Source organism: Octopus bimaculoides, chromosome 9 (genome assembly GCF_046866305.1).
Source record: "Octopus bimaculoides isolate indiv1 chromosome 9, ASM4686630v1, whole genome shotgun sequence".
Lineage (NCBI taxonomy): Eukaryota > Metazoa > Mollusca > Cephalopoda > Octopoda > Octopodidae > Octopus > Octopus bimaculoides.
Window position 1 is genome coordinate 19,280,581 of NC_142936.1, and position 24,907 is coordinate 19,305,487.

Here is a 24,907-nt window from a genome sequence, read left to right on the forward strand (position 1 = left end):
AATAAATAAACGAGTAATACAGATGTTGATTAATGAGACTAATTAGATAATGTATTCCTTTGTCAGCTTAATGTGTCTGCTTGTCTTGAGATTTACTTTGAGAAATTAATCTGCCATTTTACTTGGCACAATTTCATTTACTCTTTGAAACAAAAAAAAAAAAACAACAAAACAAAATAAAAAACAACAACTGAAGAACAAAGAAGACAACATCAAGAGTAAAATGAGAAGAGAGGATTCATCTTCTTTAGTTTTCATTTATTTGTTTCTTAATAGCTTCCATTAATTACTGACCACACCATAATTTGTACTATCATCACCACAGCCCACCACAATTACCATTGCCACTACCACAACCATCTTTGTTTTATCCTAGAGGTTTCAGAAAAGATCTTAACTTTACAAAGAGGAAAAATCACCATTGCTTATGATATAGTTTATGGTAGAACATAAGTGTCACACTATAACAAAAATACACCTACATCATTATGAAAAAACACACAATTATATACAAAACTTATACTATATTATACAGTGCATTATAATATATATGTCACAACATCCTATTAAACAACATATTACACTACATCACATACTATACAAAATATCACATTAGATCTTACTATACAACACATACATCTCAATAATCTTATTCTGATTAACCTCTGAACAGTGTAAGAATATATCTCTAACAAAAATGTGTTAGCTAGCCAACTTAATGTGACTAGATATGTAAAAACAAAGGAATTTTAGTGAAAAGTCTCTACTAATTCCATGAAAGTAGACGGATTTCAACTACAGAACCAGACTTTTCATTAATAATTTTGTTATTAAGCTTTTTTAATTAGAATACAGTGCTATCCCAAATACTGGTGTTATCAATTTACATAGATGGGAGGTAGAAAAAATAATAGAAAGGAAATAAATAGGGAGATGTTGGTGATGGTGGCATATCTATAATTTAAGAGTAAGTAGTATTTGAAATGGAGAAGATGGAGAAGGTGGTGGCAGTAGTGACAGTAGTAGATTCTGTGGTTGTAATGAAGATGATGATGATGAAGAAGAAGATAGTGGTAATGCAGTGGTAGTAAAAAATATTGCTTTTATCAATTTACATGGTTTGGAGCTAAGATAGATCTGGAAGTTCATCTAATTCCGATGAAGTACTCTTATGATTGAATGCAAATTGATATAATCACAAGCTAGGAAGATTAAAGAGTCTTGCAGCCCAAGATTTTGGAGACAAACCATTAAATGACATAGAAAATGCTGGGGAACTCATACTCAAACACTACAGTGGCATATATTTTTTACACTACAATATCACCAGACAAGATTAAATACATTTTCATGCACTGAACTGATTTGTCATTGTGATATACAATGTTCCAAATAATTTTATGCAGTTAAAATTTGCCAGATCTATGCTAGCCACTCTGCAATACAGTTCATTTATTACTTAGTAACAAATCAGACTGGTAAGATGCATTATGAATTTAAATTTTAGTGTTTATCCATAATGTTATTGCTTTTACACCTGTTAATTAAAGTTACTTGCCCATAAAAGTCAAATTTAATGAGAAAGATCAGCTAAAATTACATAACTATAAACCACTAGTATATAAGCACCCACTGACAAAATTTCAAACCTGTATGTAAAAAATTAAAGTTACAAGTAAATATTGTGGACATCCCTCTTGAACCTGAAAATTCCAAATAACGTGAACAAATAAGCATTACATTTGGAAGATTAATCTGAACACTAAAGGGTTAAAATGATGTTGCACTATAACAAACATGTCATCTCTATTATTCTAGGACTGGAAAGAATGGATAAAAGGGGAGGAACAAGGAATGATACCTAGTAGTTAGAAGAGAAGCTAGACATCAGATATAAACATAGCAAGACAGACTCAGAGGCATGAAACATTCAGGGTCACAAATAATCAATCTGAACCAGGACATCATTGGCAAAAGTCTCCTCAGAATAAAAGGCACACTTTCTGTCACTAATGAACAATATAGAAAGAGGCTAGGAAATATTACAGATGGCTGTAAAATGAAGATAATGCATAACAGAGAGAGACCATTCCTGGTTGAACCAGATAGCTTACTGGTTGAAAGGGCCATTGTGAAAAGGTGTTGACATGTTGAAGATATCTGATGAAACAGGACATATCAAAATCAATCAGGTTGTAACAGGAAGATGTTATCCCTAGCGACTAGCACAGTAATTGCTTCAAAGGCAAAAAAAATAAAAAAGATGCTCTAGAGAGAGACAACTAGAGAAACATAAAATTGACAGACCAAGTTATGAAAGTAGCAGAAATTTTGTTTCTAATTAAGTACAGCTAATTAAAAACAGAATTAGCTTAGATAAAATTCACATCAAGTTTGCATCAGAATAAGATAAAACTAAGGATCTCTTCTGATTGGAACAGTTGCAGGAGTTCTTTGATTGAGGGTTTACACACTCAGCAGTTTGGTGGCCACTAAGAAAACAGAGCAGAGTTGACTTGTAAGAACAATGCAAGCTTATGTACAGAGGTGCTGCGAGGAAAGACAGAGTCAGAAATTAGTTTTGTAAGAAAATTAGTATGCAGGTAGGTGTTCATCAGGAGCTCAGTTCCACACCATAATGGAAGCATTCAACACTGGCTGTCCATGAGGACTGTATACCAACAACTGAAGTTTTCATAGCTTAATTAATAAGTAAATCTAATACAAAAGACTTAGTTAAAAGATTAGAACCCAACTGGATATCTGGAAAGTGGATATGCTCAATGAGCAGGCAATGTATAGATACAAATTATATACTGTGTATTCAGTGTAAACTATGAGTGCACAAGAGAAGCACTAACTAAGATCACAAGAAAACAGCAAGTAGACTTTGTATGTGGCACATGTACTGAAATAGTTAGCAGGAAAGTGCTGTGCGTGAGAAGACCCGGCAAGCCAAGTAAGATCGTTGCCAGTGCCCCTGGACTGGTTCTTGTGCGGGTGGCACATGAGATGCACCATTTTGAGCGTGGCCGTTGCCAGTACCGCCTGACTGGCTCCCATAGGATTTTTGAGCGAGATCGTTGCCAGTGCCCCTGGACTGGCTTGTGCGGGTGGCACATAAAAGACACCATTTCGAGCGTGGCCGTTTTCGTGCGGGTGACACGTAAAAGCACCCACTACACTCTCTGAGTGGTTGGCGTTAGGAAGGGCATCCAGCTGTAGAAACTCTGCCAAATTAGACTGGAGCCTGGTGTTGCCATCCGGTTTCACCAGTCCTCAGTCGGGTCGTCCAACCCATGCTAGCATGGAAAGCGGACGTTAAACGATGATGATGATGATGATGAAGAGTACATATAAAATATATTGCTTCATATACCCAGAAGACTTCTAACAAGTACTTAACAGCTACTGTTACTGAGGTAGTTTAATCAAGTAGTGGAGGTGGAGCCAAAGTAAGAATAGTTGGGAACGATTCAGGAAGCTATTAACACTGCTGGTAGCAGAGATCTCTCTCCACTATTTACAGCATGGGCCTTGAATGATTATGTGAATACTCAGGTTGCTAGATATAGTAACAAAATCTCCTTGAATCACACCCTACAGTCTCACCGAAAGAAGAAATACACTAGATAACATAGTCCTACATATATTGTATTTGAATAAAAACAAAGTGGTCATAACTGAAAGATTTGCAGACATAGGTCTGCTCAATCTATGCTAAGTAGCTCTTTGTATATATATTGACATTTTTAGCATCCCTTTTCATAGAACCAACTGATGCATTCCTACATATCTGATGGACTTTATTACCTAGGAAGGACTAAGAGTAACCTAGTCTAGTGGACAGGGATTGGAGAAAGGGCAATACCAAGCCAAGTGTTCAATGTATTTTGATTTGAAGGAACACATAGTTATTCTCTTAAAGCTTGATAGGTAGTGTATGAAGAAGAGGATTACAACATTTATTTTATGCTTCTAGCCACCACCACCCTTACTTCCCCTACAGCAGTATTTCACAGACTGGACAAACAGGTTCTATCCAAGTAGATGGACAAATTAGATAATTAGTACTCTCTTATACATAAACACACAGACAGCTGTAAAAAATTACACATTCTTACAAAGATATATACAGAACCATAAACATTAACATTTTCTTGCATATATATGCAAAATTGTAAATAATTTAAAATAGAGAGGGAGAAATGAGGAGAAGAGAAAGAATTCATTCATAGAAAAATATTTAATTTATAGTTTGGGGGGTTCCAACAGAAAGGGGGTGGGTTAAGAAACTGCTGTAGTCACTACTTTATCCAAGAAGATGTCAGCATATTACCATGTGTTTAATAATGATTTACATTAAGGAACTCAACAAAGTTTGCAGCAGTGCTGCCACCTGCCATCACCACCACCACCACCACCACCACTACTACTGCTGTTGTTGTTTCTGTGAATAATCAACAATTACTGATCTGCAAAACAGTAATGTGGCTTATAGGCAAAAATCAACAGAAACATTTTGATTGTAACAAAATCATTTTCTACTTTTTCTCCTTCCTTGATCTCAGGTGATGGTTCAGATTCTTCACTATCTCTGTGCCTATCAACAAACTTATTGGTATCTCTTATGGACTAATACCTGCCAACAGAGAGCATCACCACTTTCTTTGGATTCAGGCCCATATATATATATATATATATATATATATATATATATATCATTGTACATGCCAAAAAGGAAGCATCTATGTGGCTGACCTGCTAGAAAGAGCAACCACCTCACCCCCAAATGTATTGATGTTTGAATGTTTACACTATACACTCTATCAACTCGTAAGCCAGAAAATACAATAGTAAGATTTTAACTCATGACTATATAATAGTCAAGCACCATGACATAATAGCAACTGTTCATGACTGAAGATGCAAAATAGTGCCTCATTTCCATATTTAAGGTCTGGTTAGTCAAATGTTTGATCTTTGACCTACACTAAGTACAATCACACATCAGAGATCGGATCCACAACAAAGCTCCATAGAGGGTGAATAAGTGCATATTTCCATCCTATTTGTTGTAGTGGATTCTATCCTAAAAAGGTTTATTTATCTGGTGGGCCTTTGCACTCCTTTCCGGAAATGTGTATATGTACCAGTGCACATGTATATGTATAAGAATCTTCAAATGTAAATGTAAGTGAAAGACAATGTGTGTGTGTGTGTGTGTGTGTGTGTGTGTGTGTGTGTGTGAGCCAAAGGTGGATGAAGCGGGCGGTAATGTGAAAGTTATAGTGAGAATGCAAGTGCTTATATGAATAGGTATGTATAAGGGGAGATGAGAAGGTGGGAGAGGTGCTTGAAGGACAACAATGAATAGGTTAAACAATATTCCCACACACCCTAAAGGCCAGATTTTCAACTGGAACATCTGATATTGTTTGATGGCTTCTTGTCATATTTGTGAAATAGCTTCTCCAAGTGAAGTTATTTCACAAATAATAATAATAATAATAATAATAATAGTAATAATAATAATATGATCAACACCTGTAACTTGTCAACAAGTTTGAGAGGAGGAGGGAAAGAGCTGGGAAAGAATTAACTTAGAGGTTGGGATGAGGGACAGGGTGATATAGAAGATCAACTGGATGGATAAATTTCTAGGATGTTTGTGTTGATAGTTAAACTTTGGTCAGCTCTGAACTAGTTGAAGTAAAGTTGTGGCATTGGAAAAAAATAAACCATTTAAATGTTTCATTTCAAAATGTCAACCAATCATCTGACTTTTGACAATTTGCTCCAATACATAGATATATATCAAAATTGTTGATGATATTTTTTTCTGTCGTTTGGAAATATTTGACAACTGGTGTCTAAGAAGATGGCTGTGTGTCATTGACCCAGTGCAGGTGTATGTGACCTCCAAACAAGCAGATTGTGGTGTGAAAACAGTCTTGTTTGTACTTAAGACCCACTGTCCTTCACTGGTTTGGCCATATGTGTTGATATGCTCCAGTAAAATTTCTTCAGACCAGCCATTAATACAAGCACACACTTGGGTTAACAGTTTCACCATGGTAGAAAACTGAAGTCATAGCTGCATGTCAACAGGACAGACTTTATATTGGCCATTAGTCCATGTATCAAGTCATTTATTCCTGAAATGCAGACTAACTGCAAACTTGTCTCAAAATGGTTTGATTTGGTCAGTGACAAACAACAAGAGAGAGTTGTATGGGACACAGCTGTGTGGCTTTTGTTCTAATATCACAGGAAGTCAAATTCTATTGCTCTAATGTATAAAAAGACTAAGATTTTGGACTCTTGTTAAGCTTTTTACCAGCTTAACATTGATCTCGAGTTCAAATCTAATTCAGTTACTTTTTGTTGCCTATTTAAGCAGAACATTTAATTCTGTGCGAACAGAAATTATGAGTAGGTACCAGATAATAACTGGAGACCACACTTTGGAACTATGAGGATAAAGGTTCAGTCCCATTGTGTGAATGCTGTTGGCCAGTGACTATAGCCATGAACCAATACCTTGCGAGTAAAAATGACAGATGGAAACAGAAGTCCATCATGAATGAGTGTGTGTGTGTGTGTGTGTGTGTGTGTGTGTATACACATGTTGCCTGTCTTCATATGTCTTCACTGAGCTTGAACAGAAACCTCATTGTTCATAAAGTGCCATTTGCAATGAAGTTCATCATGAAGGTACATCCAAGGTTTATTACATACCCTGACATGTTGCATGATCTTGCAAAAAAAAAAAAGTTCTGCATAACCAACATCAGGAAGGCAGCTGGATGTAGAAGACTCTGCCCCAACATTCTCATCTGGCCAATACAAACTTCCTGGCTATACAAACCACATGTGGCTTTGAAAACAAAGAAAAGGAATCATGGGACCTGCACTAAAATGTTTGATTAGCTATTTAGAATTACCTATGTTACAGCTGATTAAACCTACCAGACAACATAAACAGATATACAAACTGAAATATAAGCCTACACAAAGACACAATTCCAGTTCAAACAAAAATTTACAAATTAATTAGCTGTAATTAATTTGTAGTACAATACACAGCCTTTTTGGTAAACTTGGAATGCAGAGGTATGCCTATTTTTGTAGCCTCACTGAAAGTGAAACAAAATCGTTACACCATAGATTTCACCGGTGAAAGAATACTTATCTTCAGTCCACAGAAAAATTAGTAGCTTGCAGTTATGTACAGTCTGTACAAGCTAGAACTGTTAAAATGGTCAGTCTCTTCTCCTGATGAAGGCCTAATAACTCCAGAAACTAGTCACAGCAATGCCATTTATTCTGCCCACAATGAAATAAACCTGTGATTATTTCTCACTGTGAGGCTAAATTTGTATGCCTTACACTCCAAAATATGGATTCGTTTTCCTACAATGAAGAAAAACTCTCAGAAAATAAGAAAAACACTTTTCTCATCCTTTTCTGCTTCTAATGAATAAAACACAGTAGTCAACTGTTTCTAGGAAATCAGCTTGTTCTAACCAGAATATTTTTAAAAATCTCATAATTAATGCTTAAAATAACTGGTATCTGGAAATTTTAAAATCTGCATTGCTGAGGTCATAGAGTAGCTGATAAATTTAGGGAAATTTATTCCTGCTTTCAGATGAAAATGCAGTGTAAGATGATGAATGAGAAAATGTGAACTATGCGTTGTCAGAAGTTGGTTGTTCGAAATAAACATTCAGAGCATATATAAAGCAGCACTTATAGAAAAGAAACACAGAATCCATTTAGATACAAGAAGATGATGAAAAACTGATGAGAGCTGTCGAAAACATATATGATATATGATATATATATATAAATGTATATATTTATGACTCAAATGTAGTGCTACAGTTATGAACAAGGAGAGTAATGCTTACTCCTCTCACTCTCTTCTTCTTCCCCTTCAAGAATGAGTGTGAGTTGTTTGGGAAACAATGTTCCTAACTGTAGAATTGACACACAAACTTTACAAAGAGGAAAAATAAAGTTTTCAGTTTCAATCTTCATAGAAGATTGATTCTATTATAAAGGTATCGTCTGTGTTCTGTATAGTCTTAATTACACTCTTTACATACACACATACCATGTGACAAAATATTGTTTAACTCCAGAACAGGCCAACAGGACAAAGCATATGAGCAAAGATGTTCCAGCTAATGTCTTTTTGCATTATCCAGTGTAGCTTTTCTTTTATAAGATAGTGAAATGTGATTTTAGAAGAAATACTGATAATTCTAGCAAGAAATTATCAGGAAGCCACTGATTGAGCAGCTCTTAAACCAAGAGAGCCTCAGATTTATAATCTGATCTTTATTTATTCTTTTTCTGACAGTCTGTCTAAAATGCCTAGTAAAATCTGTTGTGACATAAAGCCATGGTATATTATATAGCTTCTCCACAGACAAATCAATTCCACCTTATGTTCTGCTCTAAAACAAGCAGTGTGAGCTATCAGGATGGCAAGGATCTGAAGAAGGGCAGGTGTTCAACATTCAGTTTTAGGGTACAGGAAAGGCTTCTTAAAGACAAAAGACGAAATAACACTGAAAGAAAGAAACCTTGGAGAAGGTATGGCCCAGTTAACTGTGGCATGCATGACTCACCATCAGGCTCTGTGATACCAACCACCAAGTCAATCCCATTCATGGATTATAATGTTAATTCCCAATGGTTAGGTGTTGGGCTAGCAACCCAACATTATAATAATCACAAAACTCATTCAAGAAACAATGCAAGGTATCCATTTTCTTAACAAAGAATACAACATACTCATTGTTCCTATCTCAATGCAGATGAGTTAACTTAATATACCCTTCCTTCAGTTTTAAAATGGTGCGGTGTGATCTGATTTGACTATCATCTCTGAAGTTAGGGCTAATAGTGAAAGTGTTCTTTGAATTGCAAGGTGGGAAATTGATAGAAATGGTAGAGAGAGTTAAACTCTAATTCCAATACTGTTATGAATTCAAATCCTATATGGATCTATTTTTACTTCAGTAGAGATACCATCAGAATTTTATGCCTGTTTTTCATGCTAACATGGGTTGGATAGGTCCAAGTCAGTTCTTATTATGAGGACCATGTCTTGCCTCTAAGTTTCACTTTTAGCTTGGTATTTACAGCCGGAGCCCCTCTTAACACTAATAACTTTACAGAATGTACAAGGTGCATTTTATTGTGGCAACAACATTAAAGAGGTTATGTCCTGGGCAAGGTAAAACAGAAGGGTTCTCTCAAAACTATGCTTCTGTTTCACTCATTCACTAACCACTGTACAGTAGGTATGAGGAGTTGGTTGCACTATATACCATAAGAATGCAGAGTAACTCATTTAAGACATGTATGTGACTGAAGAGGTGAGTAATAGTGAGAGTGATGGTAGAAGAACCAGAACAAATGGATGAAGTGAGGTAGGAACAGTGATAGGAGTAATGAGGCCAGAAAGAGTAATGTGTAATAGTTAGTCAAGGGTTTTAGTAGAAGTCATTTGCTCAAGGTGCCATACACTGGGATCAAATCCGGAACCCCATGGTTGTGAAAAGAACTATTTTTTTATGATACATCCAGGTCTGCTACTGTAATAATCCTGTTTGAAGTTAACACAGTTTGAAATTGTGGTAGGATAATTAGAATATTACTGACGTCACAATATCTAGACTACACACCTAGCTTATATAGAAAGATCATTAGAGATTTAGTAAATGTCTGGTAACAAAACACCCTCACCCATACTATATTTTGGGTAGTCATGTAGGAAGGGTGTGGATACTCTTCCTATTTTTCTTTGTCTTAAATTGTTAATGTACAGTGTGAGTCTTGTATGTATATGTGTGCGTGATAATGTATACCAGTAGGCATCTTTTAAATTCACCATATATGTTTACATATTTAGGGCACAAACACACACAGACACACACACACACAACAAACCTAAGCCCAGAAATGTTATATCTACATATGTTTACACAACCACATCATCGACACACACACTTGCATGTTGCACACATACACATGCAGATGAAGATGCACACAGTTTACATGCATTCTTTAGCATGCATGTGAGAAAACTATTCCATCTATTTGGTAAATAGACACCATAAGCTGCAATGTTAACAAGTTCTTGTAAAGAGAAACAAAGACCTAAGATGCTGGCAGAAAACAGCATGAATATCAGACTTAATGACAATTTGACAGAGGACTAGAGTAGTATTAGCAGTGGGTAATGGTGTGAGGGAATACCAGCAATGGTGGGGGAGCTGAGGGTGCAAGTAAACAAATGACCTCCCTAGGGGTTAATAATGTCACCCCTTCTCCTCTATGCATTCATAAGATAGATCAGCAGCACTTTAATGAGATATCAAAATACTTAAGTACCAAACTAAACTATGAAATGTGTGTGTACTTTATATATATATATGTGTGATTGTGGATGGGTGTAGAGGTTGTAGAGAGAGAGGGAGTCAAATGAGAAAATGTGACAAAAATATATATTACTATCCCCTCCCTGCAGCATTAAAAAATGCTTTCTTCTCTATCCCTTTCTTTCTTTCTCTGTCTGTCTCTTTCTCTCTCTGTCTTTCTTCAGGTAATCTTCCTTAATAGCAGAAAGTGAAAATAGAGTTAAAGGGAGTGGGAGTAACTGAGGAGGAGGAGGAAGAGGAAGGGTGGGAAGAAAATGCATGGTTTCTTTCATTCCCCACCCCCACCCCTGAAAATACAGTTGAATTATGAGGTTTTTTTGGAAGTCAGAAGAGGTGAAGGTGGTGGTGGAGGGAACAAGGAGTGTAACTGTGAGTGGGAAAGCACACTTTGAGTCTATCACACACACATACATGCTCTAAGGCACACCCACCCTCTAGCAAGGAAAATGAGAATGTTGAATGGCTTTACCAAAATTAGGCAAGAGAAAACTGATAGCAGATTTTAGAAATTTTTGTTTGGCTGATATTTTTGGTGGTGTTTCTTGTTTTAAATATGTGGAAGGATCAACAAAAAGAATAAGAAAAAAAAGGAAAGAACAAAAGAAAATTCTTAACAAAATAAAAATTTCCCAACTGACTTTTTTTTTTTTTTTTTTTTTTTGCCACACTCAAAAAAACTATAACAAAGATTTGATAAATTACATACATTCAGAAAATATAAGTCACACACAGACAAGACATGTGTGTGTGTGTGTGTGTGAAAGATTCAAATGGAGAGAATAAGTGCTACACTGAGTAGGGAGTCAATAAGGACCACAAAAGTCCTTATACAGAATCTGTTTTCTTTTCTAACTCTGGAAAAAACAAAAATGCCATCCCATCACATGAAGACTGTCAAATAACAACATCCTTTTTCTCTTTCAACCTGCCCACTCCACCTGAAACAGCTGTTGCTAGCCAAGCAGGATGGTGGAGAAGGAGAGATGACAGTACAATAGACAAAAAGAAAGGGGCGAGTGGGGAAAAATGTCTTCCTTTTCCCCTGATCTTTCTTCCCATCTTAACACCAATCTCCCAGATTAGCAAGTACCAGTCTTACCCCACTAAACACTACCATCATCTCCATCATCAACCTCTTGCTATCTCATGTGTAGGTACCCTTATCTACTCTGCCTTCTACCAGCAGCGGGGGGGGGGGGATGCACCTTGGTGACAGTTAAAACAGCCAGTTCAGACAGGTCCAGCAGAAACCCAGCAATAGGAAACACTATGTGTTGGCTTCAGTGAATGTCGTTGTGGGGATAGGGTCAGAGGTTTCTTCTCTTAACACACATAAAAAAAAACTCAACTCTCTCTCTCTCTCTCTCATACATATACCCTCTACCTCCATACAGCCTTAAGCCAAAACCAAGTGTCATTCCTCAGTTCTCATTGGGAGTTTTTTCAGATTTCTAGGCAACAGCAGCATTCCAATAATTTGCTTAGATACAGGATAAATAGTAGGGAAAGGAGAAAAAAATTGATTAAAATGTCAATAAACAACAATAACAATGACATAAATAGCATGAAATAAGTCATTTCTGGTCAGTGGAAACATTCAAATGAACCCAGTTTAATGAGGTTTCCCTCCCCAGGAGTGGGAGTGGAGGAAACAAACCTACAACAAACAAATAGCCTTAGAAACTATTAAAGAAGTCATTCTAGGTACAAGGAAATTTAGCGGTGGTGGTGGTGGTAGTAATAGCAGGGTGATGCTAAAAAGGGTCAAAATATAGGCCTTTTCTTTTCTTTCCTCACTTCTTTTACACTTTCCTTCACTGGGAACTTTCTGTTAATACACATACACAAACACACAGACTACATTAAAGCTTAACAAAGAATTGTTTTTTCTACATTTTCCATATTCCTATGTATTTTCATGTGTGAACAAAACAGAAATAGAAGAAGGGTGTAACTGTTAATATAGTTGGTGAAAGGGATAGGAGACTATGATGATCAGAAACTTATATCTTATCATCAGCAGTGGTTCGTATTCCTTGGTCAAGAAGGACATTTAGCTCTCAAATGCAGAATATATCACACTAATATCTAAGTATATTCATTGCTGTAACCAGTGACAACAATATAAAACTGACTCGTGTTTTATCAGCTTATGGGTTCACATTCAACTCCTCTGTGAGGAGTTAAGTTACACACATACAACACTGCAGTAGAGAAGAAGTTGTATGACGGATACAATTTGGGAGGTTATGAGACAGGTTCTTTCAGAGGGGCTAAATCAGGAACCAATATACTGCACAGGTTTGCCTTCGTTACCTACCCTATTGATTTGTCCACCAATAAGGAAATGGTGGAGGGGGAGAGGAGGGATAGTTAGAGAAAGAGAAATGAAAATAGAGTGAAGAAGGGAATGGCTGTGTGGTAAGTAGCTTGCTTACCAACCACATGGTTCCAGGTTCAGTCCCACTGCGTGGCACCTTGGGCAAGTGTCTTCCACTATAGCCTCGGGCCGACCAAAGCCTTGTGAGTGGATTTGGTAGATGGAAACTGAGAGAAGCCCGTCGTGTGTCTTTGTGTGTCTGTGTTTGTCCCCTCACCATCGCTTGACAACCGATGCTGGTGTGTTTACGTTCATGTAACTTAGCAGTTCGGCAAAAAGAGACCAATAGAATAAGTACTGGGGTTGATTTGCTCGACTAAAGGCGGTGCTCAAGCATGGCCGCAGTCAAATGACTGAAACAAGTAAAAGAGTAAGGGATATAGGGAGACAGAGAAGATGAAAATTTGAGGACAGCCAGTAAGGAAAAAGCAAAACTGGAAGGGAAGAGAAATGGAAAAAAAAAGAATAAGAGAGGAAGAATAGAAAAAAAAAAGAAGAGAAAAGATAAAGAAAGAGGGGGGGGCACTCAAAGGAAAGAGACAAAAGAGTTTTCTATCATAACCTTGAGGTTGAACAAAGCTTTACTTGTGAAATTGGATAAATGCTAACAGTGTTGAAGCTAGTCAGATGCTGTCCCCTGTTTTTGGGCATAGTGGGCAGAGACTAAATTCACTGCCCAGTACAAACTATCCTATGGTCCTCGGGTGCCCAGACTACGGTTAACTTGTTGCAACCACTCAGGATCTTCTCCCTTATTTCAATCAGTGTCAAAGGCCATGAAAAGGGTTATGGGTGATCCCCTTTTTTGTCTCTGACTAAGTAATTAAAACAAACGAACAAAAGAGATAGAAACAGAGAGTCAAAACAAAGATTTCAGAATGGGATCCATGAGTGGCACCTGTACATTTATATAGTTACCAGTAGTATATTCTATGTCCACTACAGCAGAACTGACCATAACTACTAAACAACTACAACATGTGATATGTGTGTTTCTTACATTGTTAAAACTGAATCTCTAAGTAAAGACTATTAGATCTAATTCACAACAGGAAAAAAAAACTGTTTATTATGAATTTTTTTGTCAATCACTTATGTTATATAATAGGTGAAGGCGTGGCTGTTTAGTAAGAAGCTTGCTTCCTAACCACATGGCACCTTGAGCAAGTGTCTTCTACTATAGCCTTAGACCAACCAAAGCTTTGTTAGTAGATTTGGTATATGGAGGCTGAAAATAAGCCCATCATATACATATATATATTGTGTGTGTGTGTGCACGCGTACGTCTGTGTCTATCCCCTCACCACTGCTTGACAACTGACTGGTGTTGATGTGTTTATGTCCCCATAACTTAGTGATTCAGCAAAAGTGACTGATAGAATAAGTACTCAAGGCTTAAAAAGAATAAGTTCTGAGGTCAGTTTATTTGAGTGAAAAAAAAAACCCTTCAAGGCAGTGCCCCGGTCTATTAATTGAAAGAAGTAAAAGATAAAAGAAGTACAACATTAAAACTCTTGAGTGGACTGAATTTATTTCATAAACAAGAGCACTCAGAGAGCGCAAACCTCTGCCAAGGCAACACCAATGTCCTCTCAACGATTAGCCAGAGATGATTTTTAAAATGAGAATATCTGAAATAAACTAGATTGCTCTCACAAACGAGAATACTAAAAATGAACCTGACCACTCTCAAAAATTTAAGTAAAAAAAAAACAGGAAAAATAATCCAGAATCCTTGTCCAGTACCAGATCAATCCCAAAATCTAATCAGTTTGTGCCAGTCACAAGGCCAAACATCCCTGAAAGTTTCATCCAAGTTCATCCAGTAGTTCTTGAGATATCTTGTCCACGGACAAACAAACAAACACAACTGAAAACAATACCTCTGCCTTCGCTAAGGGGGAGGTAATAAGTCTCCTCTCTGACTCATTATCACTTTTATGATGTCAGAGAGGAAAAAAAATAACATTACACGAACAATGAAATTTACAGTTTCCCAAAGCATAAGAAGAACTTTCAGCTGGAATGTATGTGAGTGGATTAACGGACAATCTAATGAAGGAAGTGGCACCGGCAGAATTGCCTTGATGATCATAATTATTTATATCAATGGAGAAGCGGAATGGAAGAATTAATAAAGTGTCATCTTGTAGTGTTCAGTTACATCACTTCATATTCTGAGCTAAACTCTATCAAAGTTAATGTTATATAATAATTCTCCCTCTGTGTCATTCCATCCTGAGTAACACACACACACACACACACACAGATGCAATAAAATGAGAACTAGAGAATTAATTATATTGCTCCTCTAAATTTCTGGTTAGAAAGTTCTGGTGATCAAGGGTTTCTTGCTACTGCTTGGACTGTTGGCCAGCATCTTCCATAATGGCTATGAGCTGACCAATGCCATGAGGGTGAAATTTGGTAGATGGAAGTCTGTCAGAGATATAATCAATTATTGCTGCAACGGATATTTTCACAAGAAAGATAGAAACAATTTGGATTGTTCGTAGTAGTATTAGTAGTTTCATCATCATTTACCATCACTTTTTCCATGCTGGCATGGGTTGGACAGTTCAACAAGAACAGATGAACTAGAAGGCCATGCCAGGGTGTGTATATGTGTGTGTGTGTGTGTGTGCACATGTATGTAATATCTTCTATCTTTTACTTGTTTTAGTTAGGGCTTCTTCCAGTTTCCATCAGAATTTGGTCAGCCTGAGGCTATACAAGAACACACTTGCCCAAGGTGCCATGTAAGAGAGTCTGTTTTTATAGCAAGTTGATGCAGGTAATTTATCCTGTCCTCCTCCAACATTTTAGTTCATGCAATTGAAAAAACCACATTATTTATGAGATGACCCAATATATATATATATATATATATATATACATGCACATACATGACAGGCTTCTTTTAGTTTCCATCTATCAAATCTACTCACAAGGCTTTGGTCGGCCCAACACTATAGAAGAAGAAACTTGCCTGAGGTGCCATACAGTGGGGCTGAACCTGGAACAATATGGTTGGGAAAAGGTTTTGATTTCCACCACTTAGAGTTGCTCGTTTTCAATCATCAGCTGGTAAAATGAGACTGGTTGTTGTTTGAATATCCATAGTCTGAATATTTTTTGAAGTATGAAATGAAAGTTTGAAAGAAACACTTGTCCATAAATGCTTTCATTTAAAAACCTGTGTGTGTGCATATGTTTACATGTACACACTCAACTGTAAACAAACAATTGTAAAATTATGCATTTTTTTTTTACAAACCTTCTGCAATGTCTGTACATGCTTCTACAACCTTCTGTATGTCCAGCCACTGAGCTGGTTGTTGTCCAAAGGGCTAGGGGCAATATTACCTTACTTGGGAAACAGAAAAGGGATCTTTAGGGTTTAATGGCCAACATTTTTTTATGTAGTGTTTTTGGTACCGAAACACTTTCAAACTTCGAATACTTGTATATTTTGTGTTATAGAACAGATAAAAAATTTTGTATTCGAAGTTATTTCATGTAAAAAAATTGTCGTATTTCGTTAATTTCAACCAATCACTGACGTCTATTGAGGTGAAAACAATTACGCCGTGGAATGTAAACAACGGTGTCAGGGGATCTTTTCCCTTGAATAAAATTAGTGCCATTGTTTGTCAACAAAAACTATCCGTTGTCAACAACAACTATCAGCGCTATATATTTCGTTTGTCACTGTTATTTATGACATCGTTCGTGTTTGTACTGGTTTTAGCTTTAGGGTTTTAGGGTTAGGGTTCGGGTTTTAGAGTTAGGGTTAGTTTTAGGATTACGGTTATGATTATTTTTGCCATAACCTTAACCCTAACCCGAACCCGAACCCTAAAACCCTAAACCCTTACTAGGGAATAATGATATAATTAAACAGGGAATAACACACTTGACACCGAACAGCACTAACTGTATTCAGCTGAATAGACGTCAGTGATTGGTTGAAATTACAGAAATACGACAACTTTAACATGAAATAACTTATTAAGAAGTAATTTTTGTTAAGAAGGCTAAGAGAAAAAGATGTTTTATATGACACATTCTACCAGTATCCCAAATTTGAAAGTGTTTCGTTAAGAAAACAAGTATTGGCCATCAAACCATAAAGATCCCAGAAAAGGGGTTTGATGAGAAGAATAAATGGTCACAGAGTTATGTTCAATTAGTTTTGCCTAACCCATGCAAATATAGAGAAGTGAATGTTAAAACGACAACAATAACGATGATGATGACGAATGTAATATACGAAGAAAATATCTCGTCGTTTGTTTTAGTTTACTAAATTTATGACAATATTGTTTACAAAACAAACCTTGGTATGTTTACAAACAACTGTGATTACAACTTAACTCTCTCTTTGTTTACAAAACAATACTTGTGTGTACAAATCAACACTAAAACATGTGACATGTTATTAACAGGAAAATATATTTTTTGCAGATCAAATAATAAATAAACAGTAACCCTGGTAACAATTTTATTTTGTTCTCATAATGTATTAATTTCTAATGTTTTGTGCAGAGGCAAGCAGGTGTTTTATGTGCATGTATATCTTAATTATAAACGAGAGTGTTCAAGTGAAAATGTAACAGATTTTAAAGGAGTAATAACAATCTAGATGTTTATTTTCTTTTAAATGAAATATCTCATATTGACATACATATCAATAATTAAAGGCACACGTGTGTGAGAGAGAGAGGAGGAGAGAGAGAGAGATAGAGAGACAGGGAGAGAGAGGCCAGTCATAAGGTACTACATTGTAGCTATTAATGTGTGTTGGATATGGAAGATTAGTAAGTAATACACAATTCTCTTGAAACTTCAACTTAATAGGGAGTCTGATAGATGAAGGAACCAGTGGGTAGTATCTTACTGAATAGGAATTAGATGTTAACCCAATGGGGTCTGATAATTATGAAGGGTTGGAATGCTAATAGTCAATCCAACCTGTGGAGACCAGCTAATCACTTTGCTATGGGGTCTGGTGATTATGGCACTTTTTTTTTTAATGATAATATTAAATCCTGTTGTGCTAACTTCATTCAGTTCTCAAATTTGTACCACTATGTCCCACACTGACAAATCAATAATCCTCTGCAGCTTTTTAAAAAAGGTATTCCAATGAATGCAGGCAAGACCGTGTGGTTAAGATGCATGTTTTGCAATCATGTGCTTTTGGGTTCAGTTCCACTATGCAGCACCTTGGCAAAATATTTTTTATAACCCCAAGCTAACCAATGCCATGTGAGTGAATTTGGTACACAGAAACTATGAGGAAGTCCTTCATGTGAATGTGTGCATGTGTGTATGTGCACGCACATGTGTGTGCCTTGTGTTACTCCTCTATCACCTCTTGACAACTGGTGTTGGATTGTTTATGTTTCCATTACTTAGCAGTTCAGCAAAAGAAATCAACAAAGTACCAGGTCTTTTCCTTGAGTGAAATATTCCTCCGTTTTTGTGAGCAGTAAATGTTGCTCACACATGGGTAATAGCTTCATGAATGTTTTACATTTTATCAAATATTTCAAATAAGAAACAATTGTTTCACAACCTTTCCACAATTTTATAGTACCCTAATTCAGGACCTAATAAACCCTAAATGATGTTCTACTTGACACTGCTAAAAAGATGGGATGGTCACATCTGGAATACCTTTGGCCTTTGACCATAAGTCTGTTTCATGAGGGCTAAATACAACACTGCCATATCAGTTGTATGATAGAGCTGTTTAGCCCCAGGTCAAACTGATTGAGCAATGATACTGCTTGCAGGTTGTCAGCAAAATGACAAAACACGATCTCCAAGCACATCTCAATTATACAATATTTTTGTTGAGCTGAGGGTCACACAACTTCTTCTTCTTCTTCCTCCAAATCTCAATTCCACTATTTTAGATCCACTACAAGTACAGCACTGACTTTCCAGATATCTATCTCTTCCTCTTCTCTTTCTTGTCCCTTTTTCAGTTATTTTCCGCCTGTTTATTTCATATAATATTTTCAGTTATGAATCATATAGGGTAGGGGTTTTCAAACTTTTTGACTTACGGACCCCTTTATATTTCAGGCTTTACCTTAGGGACCCCCTTATAAACGCTTATGAAATTTATACATAAATATTTGCTTAAAATAACATATATTCTTACATTTATTTATTTAACAGTATTTAACAAAAAGGTTTATTGTCAATTAAAAGATTTCGATTAAAAAACATATATAAAATCAAATTGCCCATAAAAAGTATTTGCTGTCCACGGACCCCTGTCTTGTCCGCGGACCACAGTTTGAAAACCCCTGATATAGGGTACAGTGTGACAATCCAGACATAGTTTTGCGTGCATGTGTGTGTGTGTGTCTGGAATGGTAGTTAAACCATGATGTAACAACAAACTGTACCCTTCAGTATAACCTTTAGTATTTTTGGTTTTGTTGTGTAAGATGGTCAATTCATAACCTATTATGATGTAGTTTTCTGTGGAGCACTGGTGGTCCAGGTAGGACTAGCATATCTCATGATGGATCTAATGTTTTGTTTTCACACCACTGTTGTTGGTCTTCCTTCTACTGGCTACATGTAAAAATTGTGAATGCTTTAAGTATGTGTTTGTGCAGTTTTACTTTCTTTACCATACATTATATGCTCTTGTGACACATAGTACCAGAGACATATCCTAACTCCTAGTAATATTGTCTTAGATGTGTGTGACTGTTGAGTGTGTGGGCAGTAGTATGTGATGTTCTGCAGTGTTGCAGGTAGCAAGGAAGACAGTAGATACAGTAGGGACTACTTTAAAACTTTTGTTGTGGAACCGAATTTCAGGGTAATTTTAGTAAGGCACAGTGTTGTGCAGTGGTATTTGAAGTAAGGTGAGAGGATATGAGTTTCATGGCTGTATACAAGGCCTTACCTATTTTTTGTGGAAAGTTCATGAAAAGAGTGGGTGAGTGTATGGATGTCTCTGGTACTCCATCAGAGGAACTGCAGGTTCTAGAAATGTTGCACTTGCACTTTACATAGACATGGTGGCCACCATCCTTTTGTATTCAGATTCCTCTGTTAAATGTAGTGTTTTTGTATTCACATTGTTTTGAATTAATAGTGCATCATCTCATAGCTCCAAGATTTCAATGATGGGATTGTTTATTTTTTAGAATGACAGTGTAGGGTAGGTGTGAGAGACCGGATCTGGCTGGTCTGAACATAAAACAGGTAGAATATTTAGGCCAGAGAGGGGTTTAATGTTGAATATATTTCTTGTATGATCAAATAGCAGGAAATGTAATTGAAAGATAGGCCAATGTTGATAATAGTTAGACTGTTACATGCAGATTTTTGTTCATGCAGCCATTATTACTGTGTCAGGTTTGAGAGCAGTGATTGAGTGTAACAGCCTGAATCAATGTCAGAAATGTGGAACTGTCTGTGGCAATCACTTGACTTGTAAAAAAAAATAGCAACCAGATCTCCCTAAAATACAACTCTACAGACTTTAAAATAGTTTTACTATATGTATCATTGGTAGAAAAATGTCAGCCCCATAACGTAATTTTACTACTCATATATATTCTGTTTCATTACCAAAGTTCTAATTATTTTATAAATAACTGGATCATTAAAGCCAATGTCAGATTCCTCACTGCTGCCACCCCTGCCGCCAATGTCTGTACAGGATTAATTATTGAAAAAACATTTATTTAAACATTTTGTTGCTTTTACATTTAGTATGTATGTATGATATTTGATGCTATTCCTCCCATCCTTATGTTTCTTGGAAAGTAAGCATCAGATGTCAGCAAAGTAAATTGCAGAAATATAGAACTTTAATAACGCTCATAATGTTATTTCTGTAAAAAAATAACTAAGTTAGAGGTTTGTTTCTTTAACGATAATATCAAAATAGCAGGAAGTTTATATTTCACTCATGATGAGAAAGCTGACATCTGATAAGAAAGATTTTCAGATACAGAATAAAAAAATATGCTTCCTAGGTGACTTCTGAAAATATCATAATATAACAGTGCTAAAATAAGACAAAAACTTAGAGACACCCCCAACATTTTTGTATAACAATACATATTACCAAAATCAATGGTAGTTCAATATTTCAATAACTAATGTGATCAACTGTTAATGCCAACAATGTTTTGTGAAAAACTTAGCACAATTTCAAATGTGATGTCCTATTAAATAAAACTGTTCCATGCAGCTTTCTTATTTTCCCACGAACAGCATAGCACTTGAAACATCATAGTCTGCATACCGACATGAACTGTTTCCATCACTTCTTGCTAACACCATGTTCTCAATGAGCCAACGAGGGAATATCTATACATCACCTCTTGCTGTTACCATATCTTCAATGAGCCAAAGAGGTAACATATATAAACATCACTTCTTGCTGACATCATATATCTTCAATTAGTCAATGTGGGAACATTTATATAATCCCTTGATCTACTAGGATCAGCAGCCAAATTTCCTCAGATTATGGTAGGAACACTTTTGATCATAGGTCTGTTCAATCAGGGCTGATCTGGGGCTAAGAAGCAACAAATTTAGCCAAGTAACATCTTCCATTAAACTCTTATATATGTGTAATGTGATTGTATAGGCGCAGGAGTGGCTGTGTGGTAAGTAGCTTGCTTACCAACCACATGGTTCCGGGTTCATTCCCACTGTGTGGCACCTTGGGCAAGTGTCTTCTACTATAGCCTCGGGCCGACAAAAGCCTTGTGATTCGATTTGGTAGACGGAAACTGAAAGAAGCCCGTCGTATATATGTATGTGTGTGTATATGTTTGTGTGTCTGTGTTTGTCCCTCCAGCATCGCTTGACAACCGATGGTTGTGTATTTACGTCCCCGTAACTTATTGGTTCGGCAAAAGAGACCAATAGAATAAGTACTAGGCTTCCAAAGAATAAGTCCTGGGGTTGATTTGCTCGACTAAAGGCGGTGCTCCAGTATGGCCGCAGTCAAATGACAAACAAGTAAAAGAGTAAAGAGTAAAAGAGTATATATATTATATAACTGCATATCTCCAGCAGCTTTCATTGTTAATTCCCTGAGCCCCAAATCTCTCTTAAATCAGGCCTTACTGCCTTAGCATTTAAACCGGCTAGATCCAGCCAAAATATTCTACCTATTTATGTTCAAACTGACCAGATCTGGCCTCTTACACCAATGCTACAATATCATTCTAAAAAGTTACCTCATCAAAATCTCAAAGCTACAAAATAATGCATAATTAATTTAAAATCATGTGAATAAATAAACATTACTCTTGAGAGAATAATGTGAATGTTAAAAGATTAAAAATAGGGCACATTGCATAACATAATCTTAGATACATTGTGTCTGAAGAGAAAAGAAAACATTCATAGGTCTGTTGGATTAGGGCTGATCAGAACAACAACGACTATTATAATACCTTCTACTGAAAACCCAACATCTTAAATATGGCTAAGACTATCTCATGGAAACAGAGATTTTAGTATTGGTCAACATATTATAAAACCACCACCTGGACATTGAGTACCTTTAACCAAGTCCCATACATTTATATGCAGCCAGGCCAGGCCAGGCCACTGGTTTGAGGATACCTTCCTCCCTCTATCCATCTCACCAGTCTCAGGGACCTAGTAAAGGACCATGAGTACTGCTTCCCTCCTGACTTATAATATTATCTCTCTCTCCTACACACACACAGAGCATTAGTTGTGATGTATTTGGATCAGACATCACCTTTACAGTAAAAGTATTTCCAACTGTAAACTTCTCAAGCTATCAGACTCTTGTTCATTGGGTCTCTGGATTAAACCACAAGTTTTGTTACTGGTTGCTCACATACTATATACATCTGCTCGAATAAACCTGACTGAACTTAAAACAACAGCAACAACAACTATTGCTTTTACCCGCGATCAAACTGTCGCTTTTCCTTCCCTTTGCCTCTTGCACCCCAATAATAAAAACTCACATCACTTATCAATTTACCACACACCTGTATTTATTTACCTAGAATTCTGTAGGAGACCCAAAATGTCCAATACCTTGCCTATAATAACAGCCCTGTACTGTACTACTATTCCTTCTCTCTACGAGTCAACAGTGTATTACTACTAACATTCAATAGTTTTCAACCCAATATTGAAACCAGACCGGTATCAGATATATTTCTTAACTAGTGCTCTCTCTCTCTCTCTCTCTCCCCACTTCTTTTTATATTATAGAAAACATTTTCATAGTATGGGGGGAATAGAACTGTTCCTCTCAACTAAAAACTAAATAAAACAAAACTAATACAGAACATATTTATTCTAAAACCAACCAAATGAGCATATCTTCATTTATTTTAAAAATATTTGCTTAGCATTTAAAATATACCCCATCACTGTGTGTGTGTGTGTGTGTGTGTGTGTACACGCATTTGTGCATTACTGTTCGTCTCAGTTTACTTAGTTACAGGTTAGCTGTAGGAATTCCCATCACACATCAAAGACCGCCTAGTAGAATTCTTATAAAGTAGGTTGTCATTAATGATATAAACCATACTTTGATGACATTATGTAACACATTTTAGCACCATCTGGTCCATCTTGAGACATTCCAGACTTGACCATCCCATAGGGTATCATATTTAAAATGTCCTTATTTACAATATCGTGTGACTTGAAGAGATTTGGGTGTGATTTCTCCCATGTTAATTGACTATGTAGCAGATTTCTAATACATACAAGTATTAATTTTTCTATTTTTGTACGGGTGAGATGGAGATTATTGTAGTGGGTGGCACATAAAAGACACCATTTCGAGCGTGGCCGTTGCCAGTACCGCCTGACTGGCCTTCGTGTGGGTGACACGTAAAAGCACCCACTACACTCGCTGAGTGGTTGGTGTTAGGAAGGGCATCCAGCTGTAGAAACTCTGCCAAATTAGATTGGAGCCTGGTGTTGCCATCCGGTTTCACCAGTCCTCAGTCAAATCGTCCAACCCATGCTAGCATGGAAAGCGGACGTTAAACGATGATGATGATGATGATGATGATTGGGCAGATGCTCTTCAACAAACTACAAAGAACCAAATTGCACACTTTACATTATTTAATGTAGCTCACAGACCAGCTGGACATGTAAGAACTTGTTGCCACAGAAAATTCCAATCTCTGCAATCCTTGCCATTATCTCATCTTTTATATTTACTTGATTCCGACATTGGACATCAGCTTTGCTGGGTTACCACCTTTAAGAGTTTAGTCGAACAAATTGACCTCAGAACATATTTTCTTAAACCTGGTACTTATTCTGTCAGTCTTTTGTCAAACTGTTAAGTTTATGGGGACATAAACAAACCAACATCAGTTATCAAGTGGTAGAAGGGAGGACACACATACACACACGATGAGCTTCCTGATGGTTTCTGTCTATCAAATCCATTCACAAGGCATTTATTGGCCTGAAGCTATAGTAGAAGACACTTGCCGAAGGTGCCATTAAGTGGGACTGAACCCAAAACCACAAGCTTCTTAACCACAGGCCTGTGCAGTTCCAAACAAGTATACACACAATACTCCAAGAACACTACAACAACTCCATATGACAACACTGAAGAACATTAATCCTCACAGTCAAGAAATACAAATAAAACCCATATATAATATACATAAACAGCTGCTGCATCAAAGCCTTATTAATGCCAATGTCATCAAAACTAGATACGACAGTTGAAAAACAACAACATGCCTGAGACTGTTACACTGCACACCATCCCAAGAAACTGCTGTTTGTCTGCTAAATTGTGTAGTATAGTGCTGAAGCATGACATATCTGGAACAACAGACCTCTGGGTCGAACCTAGTTGTTGTGATTGACTCTACCGGGCATGTTATGGGTCTATTTAATCAGGGTTTTACCTGCAGCTATCCAACATTCAACGAAGAATAAACACACACACACAACGATAATAACCTAGTTGACAATTACAGTATATAACATAGCACTGTTACTATAATCACTAGTGTGAGTGCAAACCTGTTTTTCA

General features: G+C 36.6%; 1 protein-coding gene across 2 annotated transcripts in view; it reads right to left on the reverse strand.

Moving 5' to 3' along the window:
* Positions 1 to 24,907, reverse strand: part of LOC128248703 (tRNA dimethylallyltransferase-like) — a 285,316-nt gene that overhangs the window by 196,493 nt on the left and 63,916 nt on the right. The gene's annotated exons all lie outside the window — the stretch shown is intronic.